At 44.8% G+C, this 12,828-nt stretch overlaps 1 protein-coding gene across 4 annotated transcripts in view; it reads left to right on the plus strand.

Moving 5' to 3' along the window:
* Positions 1-12,828, plus strand: part of Dis3l2 (DIS3 like 3'-5' exoribonuclease 2) — a 350,417-nt gene that overhangs the window by 300,898 nt on the left and 36,691 nt on the right. The window lies entirely within an intron of this gene.

Raw genomic sequence — 12,828 nt, forward strand, 5'->3', positions numbered from 1 at the left:
TGGGTCCCAGGATGGAACTCAAGTTGTCAGACTTAACCGCAGGCAAGGTTATGTACTGAGCCATCTCTCCAGCCATGAAGCAGTTACTTTCAATTAACTCGACTGAGCTTGTTGGAAGCATGCTTTATTGTTGATTTTCTTACTTTGTTTACCTCAGAGTAGCTTACGAGAATTACTAGAATCACACATTAGATCCAAATGCTTTCTGCCTTTTGATGAGGAACAAGAGTGTGAGGAAGGGAGGCAGGTACTTTTGCATCACATTCCAAGCCACTCAATTCTGAGCTGCAAATTACTCATTGTACAAACTGATCCAAGTACAGAACCCTTCCTGGTGTCGCTACAGTTGGACTGGTTACAGTTTTTACTACTATACATGACATTGTAATTGTCATTTACACATAAAGTTTACACATAAAGTTTAAAAGTCACTTAAAAATACAAACATCTTAAAATTACAAGGTTAAAGAAAATTGACTTTTTCTGTGTCAATTCTTAAAATTAATGTTGATTATTTTATTATAAAATTAATATATGTTCACATTATAAACATTTTTAAATGAACAAGGAAAAAGTAGCCATTGGCTACACATCACCTAATTAATAATAATACTTACTATGTTCATGTTAGAGCCTTTGGCTTGCTGGGTATTTCCCAGAAAGCTTAGACTAATTGAAGTTTTTACCTCATCAGAGAACAGTACTGTGCTGTTACTCCTCTCCACAAATTCAGTTCGTGGCTTTGCTTTAATCTTTGTTAATGTAAGTAACTTGGAAGTGGTATTCCATTGTTTGGGTTGCCTTTTTTCCTTCTGTGTCTCTATCAGCTTTTAGGCCTGTCTTTGCCAGGCCTGTGGAAAGCAGGTTCTATATTTCACCCCTGAGACCTCCAGCACAGACTCCTGCTCTGATCAACTATAACCACTTTTCCCCTATGAAGGTGAAATTACATACAATAAAATCCACCATCTTTAGTGTACAGCTCCCCAAGCTCCACATATAATCATATGACCACTGCCATGGTCAAAATCCAAAATAGCTGCTCACCCACAAACCCCATGTGTGCCCTCAGTAGGCACTGTCTCAGCCCCTAGGAAGCCGCACATGAGCACATGCATACATGGGCACAGGGCAATTGAAGGTATCATCCTTTCGGGTGACCTCTACCTTGTTTGTTGAAATAGGACCTCTCACTGGGACCCAGAGTCACCAATTTGGCTAGAATATCTGACCAGTGAGCTCCAAGTATCCCGTCTCCACCTCCCCAGCACTGAGATTACAAGCATGTGCCACCACGTCTAGCTTTTACTGTAGGTTCTGGAGACCAAATTTGTGTTCTCATACTTGCATGGAAACACGTTCCAACCAAGGTATCTCCCTAGCCTACTTTTTACCCATTGCTTAGTTGGGTTTTTTGGTTTCCTAGTACTGTTTCGAGGACTTTTTAGATATTTTAAATAGAACCTCTGCCAGGTTGTATGACACTGCAGGTAATCCAGCTCATTCTTTCATTCCTTATCTTATTCTGTCTGGCTCTTTTTTATGCCTTTTATTTTTCATCTTTTGAAAAGTTTTTAATTTTGAAGCAGTCTAGTTTATCAATTGTGTCCTTATGTTATCGTATCTAAGATTTCTGTTTTGCTTCATTTTGGTTATTGTTATTAATTTAATGTATGAGTCCTCTATCTGCATATACACCTGCATACCAGAAGAGGGCATCAGAACTCATTACAGATGGTTGTAAGCTGCCATGCAATTGCTGGGAATTGAATGAGGGACCACTAGAAGAGCAGACAGTGCTCTTAACTGCTGAGCCATCTCTTTAGCCCTGATCATTTTTTCTTTTAAACAGTCTTACTATGTAGCTCGGACTGGCCCTAAACTCAAGATCCTCCTGCCTCAACTTCCCAAGTGCTGGGGTTACAGCCTTGTTCCTCTAACTCCTAGCATGAGAAATCTTTAACTGACCTAGAATCACAGATTTTCTTCTAGAAGTTTTATAGCTTCAGAATTTATTTCTACTTTCTGTCTTCCTTTATAAACACATTTCCAGGCCGAGAAGTTTGTTTTAGAAAATAGTTCCAACAGCAGAACTGGACACACCTGAGCAGATTTAGGGTAGAGTCAGACCTGGGAGCCTTGCCAAGCACAGTACTCTCCAGGAGCCATCTGCAAAGAAGTTACCTCAGGAGTGGTTTGTAAGCAGATCTTCTCTGGTTTAAGACTTGGCACAAAGCTGAAGAGTGTATCTTTTGAATCCGGGAGCAAAATGATAAGAGAAAAAGAAAAACCTTTCAGCTCTCTAGACAAATCCTCTTGACTATCACAGAGCTGATGGTGAGCAGAGCCAGGCAAGACTTTGTCGATTACATGCAAACTCCCATGTCAGTGACTCACTCAATCATGCTTTAATCTCATAACTCAGTGGCTTTAAAAATTACAGTCAACAAGGCAGCTTGCGGGTTACAACTGCCATTGGAACTAGGTTTTCTCTGAACAGCTGGAGTGTGCTGTGTGGGAAGAAAGCCTGCTATGGGTGAGAGGCCAACGACTGCTTGGCTGGGAAGGATGTGCAACTAACATTTGATAAAAATCTGTGAAATGACCACCCTTGGCCAATCTAAGTAGAGGCCTGACATCTTCATCCATGGGAAAGTGCGCTGCAGCAAAAGCATTCAGAAGGCACTGGTAAGACAGTGTCCATCACTGTTCATCAGACAAGACAGCCCTGACTTCAGGAAGCGTCAGGTGTCAGAGTATTAGTATGCTGGAATATTAACAGGGCAGGCAGAAGATTCCAGTTCTAGTCAAGAAGGGCCAGTGAGAGAGAACAGTTTGGGAATGGCTTCTCTGAACAGATCCAGACAGATCAGTGTGGTCATTTGCTATATTCTAAAATGTGCAGGCCTCTGCCATAGCTGTGCCACAGGGGATATATAAACAGGCTATTCTTTGAGGACCTTATTGGGCTGTCCCCAGACATAGACATTCTCTTGATTTCAATGTGAAAGCTCCTACCCACAGGAGGGATGGAGTGGGACTTTAGTTTCAGAGCCCCATCTATAGCAGCTTTGTTGAGACCTAACTGGAAAGGCTCAAGATACAACATCACATAAGGCACTTAGAAAGCTGTAGTGGTCATCAGACATCAGACCAGAGCTGACAGGAAGAAACAGGTGAGAGAACCTGGAGAAAGGTCATTGGGATGCTCATGAGTTTCTGCCTGCACAGCATGGGCATATGGTATTACCAGGAGAAGCCATCTGCCCATAGAGGACAAGCAGACATCAGTTGGGTGATAGGGACGTGAAAACTTTCTGGCCCATCTTTGTTCTGTTTCTGTTCCAGTGCTAGATGTGTGAGGTCGTCATCCTTAAAGCTCTAGACTTCCCTCCCCTGCTAGCCTAGCAAGACTATGAAGCAACACAGAATCTAGATGAGTCCTGTGTGAGCTGCCCAGGTGCTTAGGAGTAGAGTGGGGCAGAACACTTTACAAGAGTACCCCTCCCCCTGCAATGAGCCCCTTGTTCACTGTGGGGCTGGGAACATCACCCAGCAGGCCCTATTGGTCCTGGCCTGCTCCCCTCCCTCCTTACCTCCTTCTCACTCACTCTTCCCAGCTCAATCTTTCTCGCTTGTTAGAGGAAAAAAAAAGAGAATTCAATCCCAGTCCTTTTGAAACCCAATGTGTCAGTGATCGATGAGGCTGTATTCTCTAACTTCAAAGGAGAAAAACTAAGTAGAGTGAATACTGGCCAGGGGAGTTGAAAAGTCCCAGGGAGCAGGAGACACAGGGGTGACCCTGCCATCATGAGGAGCACCCCCCATCCCACCCCTGCTGGTGCCATGCAGAAGCACAGACAATGCCACTTTCAGTAAATCATGACAGATCCTGAATGCCCAGTTTTGTCCTGTTTTCAATGGGCCGTAGGCATATTGCTTAAGATATAGCCAGCCATTTGTGCTGGGTTCCCAGCTACTCAAAGGCTCGACATTGAGTGCTCTCTCAATTGTATAATGGAGTCTTTGCATATGTGATCTGGGGGGAGGTTTTTTTCCTCCAGATTTCCATAGCTAATCATAGTAGAAATGACCTCAAGTGTAGTGCAGACCATTGTCTCTCTTCACCCCTGCAGCCTTTGAGTAGTGCTGAGCTTTAGGGCTATCCAGGCAGCACCTAATTCAATCACTCATCTGACCCTGCCTCGTTGGCCACTTCTCTGAGCTCAGTAGCTCCCTGGGGTCTCCTACTCCACAAGCCTGGCTGCTCAAGAGCCTTTGTACTGAGTGGGAGTGCTCAGCCCTTCCTCCAGTCCGTCCAGATTCCCACCCCACTCTGAATTTGAGTCCAGAGAATCCAGTGCTGCAGGGCCACTTCTTCTCATGAGGCTGCACTTGTGGAGATGCCTGTGTCCCTGTAGAGGTTCCATGCTAGAGTCTTAGGAACACCGGGAAAGAAAAACCTGGGTTGTTTAAGGGCTGGCGTGGTCATTTACTTAACCATCTGTAACCAGCAAGAGCCTTGTTTTCAGTAAAGCTCGAAGCTTCCTTGACTCTTTAGCAATCATCACAAACAGCTAGAATTTATAGAAAGCTTCCCACTTGCCAAGTGCTTCCACATGCTACTTCCCTTCACCCTCAAGCCCCATACCCATTTTTACAGATGAGGAAAGCAAGACTCGAGGTGAGGAATTGTCAAAGAGCACAAACTGGCCAGGATTACAGAACCATCTTCTGCCACTGTTGCCTTTCTCTTGTTGGTTATGGATCCTATGGTTTTATACTCTACACATTTTAAAAATGGATGAAGTTCTCAATTTAGGGCAACTTTGAAAGGCTAAAGTGCTGTGTGTGAGTATATTTGTAAAATATTGTTGAAATGACAGGATTCCAGAGGAGGAGACTACGTGCATAGTTGCTGGATGTCAGAGCTAACAGAGCCAAGAGGGAATCCATGTTCTGGGACCATCTGGTCTGTCTCCATGGCAGTAGCAACTATGGGGATCCAACCATGTGTGCAGAGTGGCCCATATCTGGAAACATTGTGACATTTCCTGAGCTATAAGCATGATGTAACCTTTGGTGGAAATTTAGTGATGAGGACATGAAAACTTTCTGGTTTGTGGTTGTTTGTTTCTATTAACTCTCTTAAGTACCTCATTGTGTGGGAAATGACCAGGTCTCAGATCAAGAGCCACATTCTGCCAAAGTAGTTCACACCATGCAGCTTTCAGGGCCGAGGAAGGAAACAGAATCTAGCAGAGAGACCAGATTTTAATGTCAGTCAGATGTGACCTGAAACTCTATTTCCCTTTTTATGGGAAAGTGCTAAAATAAGGGTTGGCCCTTCATACCCCAACCTCAGGGCTGTAGGTTAGGACCCAGAGCAAACTCTTAAATGCTGCAAACTTCTCAGTTCCTAGCTGTCAGGTAGCTGTGAACTATGCCCACCTCTAGAAGCCAGTAAGAAAATCCACTACACTTGATGACCTGAAGTTGGTGTCTGGGACTTACAGAGTAAAGAGAGAGAGTGGACTTCAGCAAATTGTCCTTTGACATCTACATATGTATGTACCTGAAAACACACACACACACACACACACATACACACACACACACACACACACACACACACACAGAGCCCACAAATAAAAAAATTTTCACGTAAACAAAAAAGTTAAAACTTTTTTTTAATAAAAGGAAGGATCTAGCCCGAACACAAAACTTTTTAAGTTACAGTTGAGCTGCCTAAAATGAGTGCTGGAAACTAAACTTGGGTCCTCTAGATGAACAGCAAATTCTCTTAACCTCTGAGCCATCTCTCCAGTCCTAGCTTTACCACACTCATCACAGAAAGATATGTTGAGCTCATTCTGGATGACTTATGTTGCCAGCATGAGTATCTGTCTAGCCCCAGGCCTAATCTCCATGATGTAGTCAGACCTACCCAACAGATAGCGAGGCAGCAGTAGGTATTCTTTTTTATTTTGTCTGGATTGGTCATTTATCTCTTTACTGTTACTCACTACCTTGCTGAAGATTTGGGCTGGCACTGATGAGAAACTGATAGGTATAACCCAGGTGGTCTCTACCTGTATTTGTTTCTTTTCTACTGCTATGACAAACACTATGACCAAGACAACTTAAAAAAGAAAGCATTTCATTGGGCTTATGGTTTCAGAGGGCTCGAGTCCCTGACAATGAAGCAAAGGCATAGATAGCATTAGGAGGAGGTGAGAGTTCACATCCTGATTCATAAGCATGAGGCAGAGAGCACACTGGGAATAGCACCAGTCTTTTGAAACCTGAAAGCCTGCCTCCAGTGACATACCCCTTCTAACAGGCCACACCTCAATCCTTCACAAACCATTCCACCAACCATACAAAATATATGAGCCCTGTGGTGCTCTCATTCAAATCACTACATTACCTGAGACCACTAAAGGGCTTCGTATTTCCTATCACCTGGAATCCTCCCATCATGTCTTTCATAACTTAGAGTAGGCCTATTCTATGTAGGCTCCTCTTCAAGATCCATCTCTGAGCTCCTACAATGCAGAGTCATGTGACTAAGCCTCTTTGCCAACCTTTTCTCTGAACTGCTCATTCTGCCTCCACAGTGACCAGTGCTGCAGACAATGTATACTTAGGTCCATGCCCTAAGCAATCTATATTAGACACAGAAGTCCTCAGCCCATTTCTTCAGAGAAGAGTAGTAGCTCCCATGTTAATCTTGGTGGTGGTGGTGGTGGTGGTGGTGGTGGTGGTAGTGGTGGTGGTTTTTTTCCTTGATTCCTGTCAGTCAGTATGTTGACCAGCTGACTAACATTTCTTATTTCAGCCTTTTGTGTCCTCTGGGGGTGAGATCCTCTTGACTTCAGATCTGGTCTCTTTACTGGTTCTGAGTACAACTGAGCCATGCTAGCTGGAAGGCAGACATTGAATGGGAAAGTAGAACTAGCATGTGTCTCACTCCCACACAGATGGACATACCTAACTACTCTAGTCTCCACATTGTGCCTTCCTCTGACAGAATATGTAAGGGTGCCCTTCTCTCAGCACAGCCTCAGTCAGCCCATGACTCTGGCTGGGCCAGTGTGTTTAGGCTGCATGTCTTAAATACAAAGGCATGGAAGCAGGCCTCTTTGCCTGTAATTCTCAACAAGATTCACATCTGAATGCCATTTGCTGTTCTTTGCTTGAACCTAGAGAACAAGTTGTAGCATGGGGCTTTTACATGGGAGAAGATAGCGAGTGGGAAATGCAGACTTTAGAGCCAGGTAGGTTTGCGTCTATATACCAGTTGGCCAGGTACTGATGTGCCTTACTCTCATCAAGTTGCTATATCTACTCTAGCATCCACCCTGAACTCCTTTAACTAGTGGCAATGGTAACCAGGCATGAGACCCTGTTGGCAATATTACAGTTGCACAAGGAGCCTGTGAGTCCTACTTCTGCTTTCAGGGCTCTACCTGGTCTTGTTTAACATTTTTTGGTTTGGTTTGGTTTGGTTTGGTTTGGTTTGGTTTGGTTTGGTTTGGTTTGGTTTGATTTGTAGTATATAATCTTTGTGGAGCTTACCCAAGGTTGGGTAAGACCAAAGTTGGGACTTGTATATCAGAGTTAGGCTGGTTAGGACAGGATAATAGTTAAACAGATACACAGTGGAAATGCCTTCCAACTTGAGGATAAATGGGAAGGGTTGAACAGAACGGTGTACTTGAATTTGGACTGCCTAAGCCAGCCCTGGCCATGCTCTAGAAGGTTGTTGTGGCTGCCTCCCTGCCTAGTCACCAATGAATAAACAAGTTGTTGCTGGAGCCAAGATGCTGGCTGTGCTACTACCATTGCAAGGCACATCTGCCATCCCAGCAGGGCTGTCTTAGGTTGTTTGGTTTGGTATTTGAGGAAGGGGTGAGAGTTTATTTGGCTACTTGTTTATTTAGTTAATTTATTGGTATTTTTGTTGTTTGTTTGGTTGGCTGTTTGTCTGGTGGTGGTGGTGGTGGTGGTGGTGGTGGTGGTGGTGGTGGTGGTGGTGTTTGAAACAAGGTTTTACTGTGTGGCCCAGGCTGGCCTCAAACTCTCTCGCTTCAGCCTCCAGAGTGCCCGAGTTAAGAGGCATATACTACCATCACTAGTGGAAGCCTTGCTTATGAAGAGTGTAGCTCCATTAGAGGTATGTAATGCTGCCATAGACTGAAGCATCCCTAGAGACCAGTCACCAAGGGAGAAGACTGGGGCTACCATGTTACAGAGGAGCTGTGCCAGCCCGGCCACCTGTGCAGTAGGTATACTGCAAGACTCCACTGCAGTCAGAGGTTTAGGTCTGCTGATCTGTCTCCCAGGGAGGCCTGCAGAGAAAAAAGATGGTTTCCCTAACACTGCTCGAGTTAAAACAGAACATGGTGACACTTGCCTTTCATACCAATACTTGGAAAGCTGAGGCAGGTGAATCTCTGTGAGTTCAAAGCTAGCCTAGTCTACATAGCCTGCCAGGGCTGCATAGTGAGACCCTGTCTAAAAAAGAAAAATGAAACTGAACCCTGCAGTTGTAGAAACTGCTCAGATTTCAGTGAGTTCTTTTGGACTAACTGAAGGAGCTTGTTCCAGCGCCTCATTTTTCTCATGTGGAGCTAGCACATTAGCAAGACTATCCCCAGACCTTGCCACTACAGGGTCACTATTGTGAATAGATCCTAACTGTTGGCTTGTGGTTTTCCTCATTTAATTTTGACAACAACCTCAGAAGTTCTGTCATTATCTCCTACAATTCTTCAGAGTCAGAAAATGAGGTACAAAGAGGTCAAAGAAGGAAGGCTGCCTAACTATTAGGAATACAAAACTGGGGGACCTTTTCTTCTAGTCTAACTCACCTTCTCAAGTTGTAAAGGTGGGGCACAGCAAAGGAGACAGAAGCTCTTAGAATGCTACAAAGAAAAAGACTGGGGGTAAGATCTAGACTAGAACAGTTAGACTTGGTCTATCTCCTGAATTCTAGCTTTGGAGCCCCCACAGAAGCTGTGTGGTATACACTACAGTTAGAGGGCGCACAAGTGTCTGCTTAACAAAGATTGTGAACTTATTTTATTAACATTCAATAGTGTATATAGTTTCTTTTTCAATTTCATCCTTTTTTTTATTTTATGTGCATGTATGTGTGAGTGTATACACATTCCACAGCACACATGTGGGGAGATCAAAGAGTAGTTTATGGGAGTCAGTTCTCTCCGTCTACCATGTAGGTCTCTGGGATCAAAGTCAGGTCATCAGGCAGCAGCAGGAACCTTCTCACTGATCTCCATATGCACTTGATTCTAAAGAACAAGGGCTTCTTATCCAAGGCCTCTCTCATCACAGTTATCGAGGCCGAGGATCTTCCTTCCTTCCTGGAGCCTGGCTCTTGCTGTTACCCCCCCTCCCCGAACCTCTGAATTCTGTTTAATATTTACATCTCTTCTAAGATGTAAAGTACTTGTGATGTCTTTACATTTCACAACATCCATGTGTTCCCTGGTTCTCACCACAGGTAGGGCAGCATCTCTTAGATAATGTTGTTCTATATGCAAGAGAGCTCAGACACAAATAACAACCTGGATAGGAATAGCAGTTTTGGGTAGCCGTCACCTCCTGGACAGTCATTGCATAGTTCTGGGCAATCTAGTCAGCAGTTGTGTGCTCAGGAGGCACTGTAGAGCTGAATGGTAGTGAGCGTCTCTCATGCCAGGAAGTGCGCCAACCTCACTGGAGCAAGCAGCAGGCAAAAGAGAAGGGACAGGTGGCTTGCCCCAAGACCCAAAGGGGCCTGAGATGGCAGCTGTCATTTTGAATAGTCGTGCAGGTACTTAGGCTCTGGAAGGGAGGAAACCAGTTAGCTTAGTATCAAATCATGAACCCTGACAACTGCTCTTTCTTACATAAGACATCCTTACATAAGGATGCAGAGAGAGCATCCTCATTAAAACACCTCAAGGGCTACATACTGATTCTTCTAGAAGCACTGAGCTTCTTCTTTCCCAACAGATACAGCAGGACTGGTTATAGATACTTTCCTTCAATAGGCTAAAAAAGAGTCCACATTCCTCCAGGAGACAAACATCAGGACAGCCACAGAGGAACTGGGCTCCATGGTATAGGTGGGGCATCTAAGGTCCCAGAGCCCCCACCTCTATCCAGACTCAGGGAGAGAACGGGAAGCCAAAGCTGCTGGCTCTCAGTTTGGTTTACATAACTTCTGACTCCCCAAGTCCCTGGAAACTGAGGCCAAGTCCCTGGAAGATCACTCTGTTCTCTCCTGTTTTTTCAAGAAGAGAGCCAGCCTGATCACTGGCTCTGAAGACTGTGTGAGAGTGTCCCGTTTCCTTCTTCCACGAACTGAGTGTCTGCCGTCATAGCCGTGGTTTAGGCAGGTTCCGTTTGAACTCTCATAACTCTACATATGTTTGTCTTGTATTGTAAAGAACTTTACATATCTTATGTGCACCCTCCTCTGTTTCCAAAAGAAATTTGAAGACTTGCAGCAAAGGAAATAAGCAATGATGTGAACACATCATTACACAGGAAGTAAGAGACCAGGAAGGGAAACAAGCAGAAAGTGAGACCCCATGTTTGTGTGCAGAGTAGGCACCAGACTCTTTACTGCAGTATCCAACAGCAGAAGCAACCCTACCTCAGAGAGTTGAGGGGGAGGGTAATAAGACATATTTTTTAAAATGACAAACTTCATTGAAAGTTGAAAGATGTCTTTCCTAGTACTAAGAGTAGTTTCTCATGTGAGGTTTTCTGTCAGGGACATTGCTTACACTTGCAGCAATGAAAAAGGACTTTTATAGGCTCTGTCTTAAGGTAAACTCATGAAAATGGAGGATGACTAAAACAACTCAAGGAAGGCCAAGTGTCTGGGCAGCACCAGCTCTTCTGGAGCCTCAGAGTGTCCAAGGTAAAGTTAGAACATACGGTTCAATTAGTGCACTAAGCGCAAACACGCACCAAGTTCTGGGCTCATTCTGACACAGACTGACCAGGGCTTATGCTTGTAATCGCAGCACTCAAGGGGCGGAAGCAGAAGGATCAGAAAAGCACAGGATAGACCAACCTCAGCTCCATAGACAGTTTAAGGCTATCCTGGGCTACCTGAGACCCTGTCTATAAACAAATGACTAAACAAATAAGCAACACACTTAATTTTTTTATAGCAACCACTTTGAAGTCAGAGATCTGATAGGGTCTCTACTGTTCACAGCAGAGTAGCTAGGCAGATAAAGGGCAGGCCAAGACACCGGTACAGTATCATTGCCGTGGATTCAGAGGAACCATGTGCCACCTCCACAGTAAGCATCGGTACCTGCCCATGCGGGTAGCTCTGACAGCATCTGTGCCCAAACAATGGCTGGTCTGTGGCCCCAGATGCAAGAGGAAATAGTTGTGTCTGTAATTGAGTAGAGTGGTCAGGTGGCTACAGCCTCCTCATCTGGGTACATGTAGCATATGCAGGCTTGCTCATCAGGCCTTGTATCTACTGTTTTCACCTTAACTGAGAATGGGAGAGGCACACAGAGCCTAGTGACTAGATGGAAGCTGTCTAGAAGCCTCTGGGACCCCCGGGGACTGTTAACCTGCTAAAGAAGAACCTAGGAAGGAAACTAAGCTCTTCTGCATGGGTCTCACCAGTGAGGGAGACAGAAGGCCACACGGGACAATGTAGAGTCCTGCTGAACTGCTCTTACTGTGGTGAATAAAGAGGTGGCCCTCAGAAAAGGAGGCAACTAGCCAGGAGGGTAGGACTACTACTACTGTTTTGCTGGCTGGTTCCTCTCAAGTGAGTAGCCTTCCCTGGGGACAGACCTTAGCTCTAAGACAGACGTGGCTTCTCTGAGCAAGTCAAACCTCAACATCGAAGAATCCCTGTCTTGTCGGTTTTAGCTTTAACAAGAATAGAACAAGCTTCTGGAACAGGACACAGTGGAGTCAGGAGAAGCGGCCTTAAGTGAAGATACAGCTGTGGGGTTTCCAGACGCGCACTGCAGGGAGGCGTCATCCAGGGGGAGCGGCCAGCCTCGCTGTAGACTTCCAACACTAACGAATCGGGAACTCCATGCTGAACAGGATTTAGTTAGAGGGTCCCTGCGCCAGCAGATGGGTGTATTTTTCTTGAAAGACCAAGGTGCCAGAACTCTTCATGATTACGTTACTGGAGCGAGGTTCTTTTTTTGTGGTTTGTGAAGTTGAGCGTCAGGACTGCAGGATTCTCTCGCTCTTTCTTACTCTTATTTTTTCCAGGTCAGAACCAGAGCTTGGAGCAGGGAGAAAAATCCTGCTGAATGAGCAAGTTCTTTCTTAAAAAGCTCTTCAAGTCCAAAAAGACTTCAGTGGACTTAGGAGAAAGAAATTTAATACATTGCCATAGAATCGCTGTTAACCAAGTTAAAGCAAAGCCCACAGCATCTTTGTCTTATAAAAGAAAGCAAAGAGGAGATGGAAAAAAGAAATAATGCTTAGGAAATCCAAACCAAACAATGAGGACTAACGAAGGAAAACTAAAGATCACTTCAAAGAATGTGAAGATTCCCTCCTAATAAGATTTTTCAATTTCCAAACCTAAGCTTCAGATGGGAGGAAGGTTCCTTTCAAGTATGCTGTAAGTGGCATTCCCCAAATGTTGGCCCTGTGTAGGATTGGCTACTTTCCATATACGGAGCAGTCAGATACCCTGAGAGACCCAGGAACTGTGGGGAGCTTCAACCACGGGAAGCCGAGAGGCTTCCCAGACTGCTCCTTGACCTGAGCTTGAACCTGAGTCCTAACAGCTAGCAAACTGAAACAAGCTCG

This window comes from Rattus rattus, chromosome 4 (genome assembly GCF_011064425.1).
Source record: "Rattus rattus isolate New Zealand chromosome 4, Rrattus_CSIRO_v1, whole genome shotgun sequence".
Classification (NCBI taxonomy): Eukaryota; Metazoa; Chordata; class Mammalia; order Rodentia; family Muridae; genus Rattus; species Rattus rattus.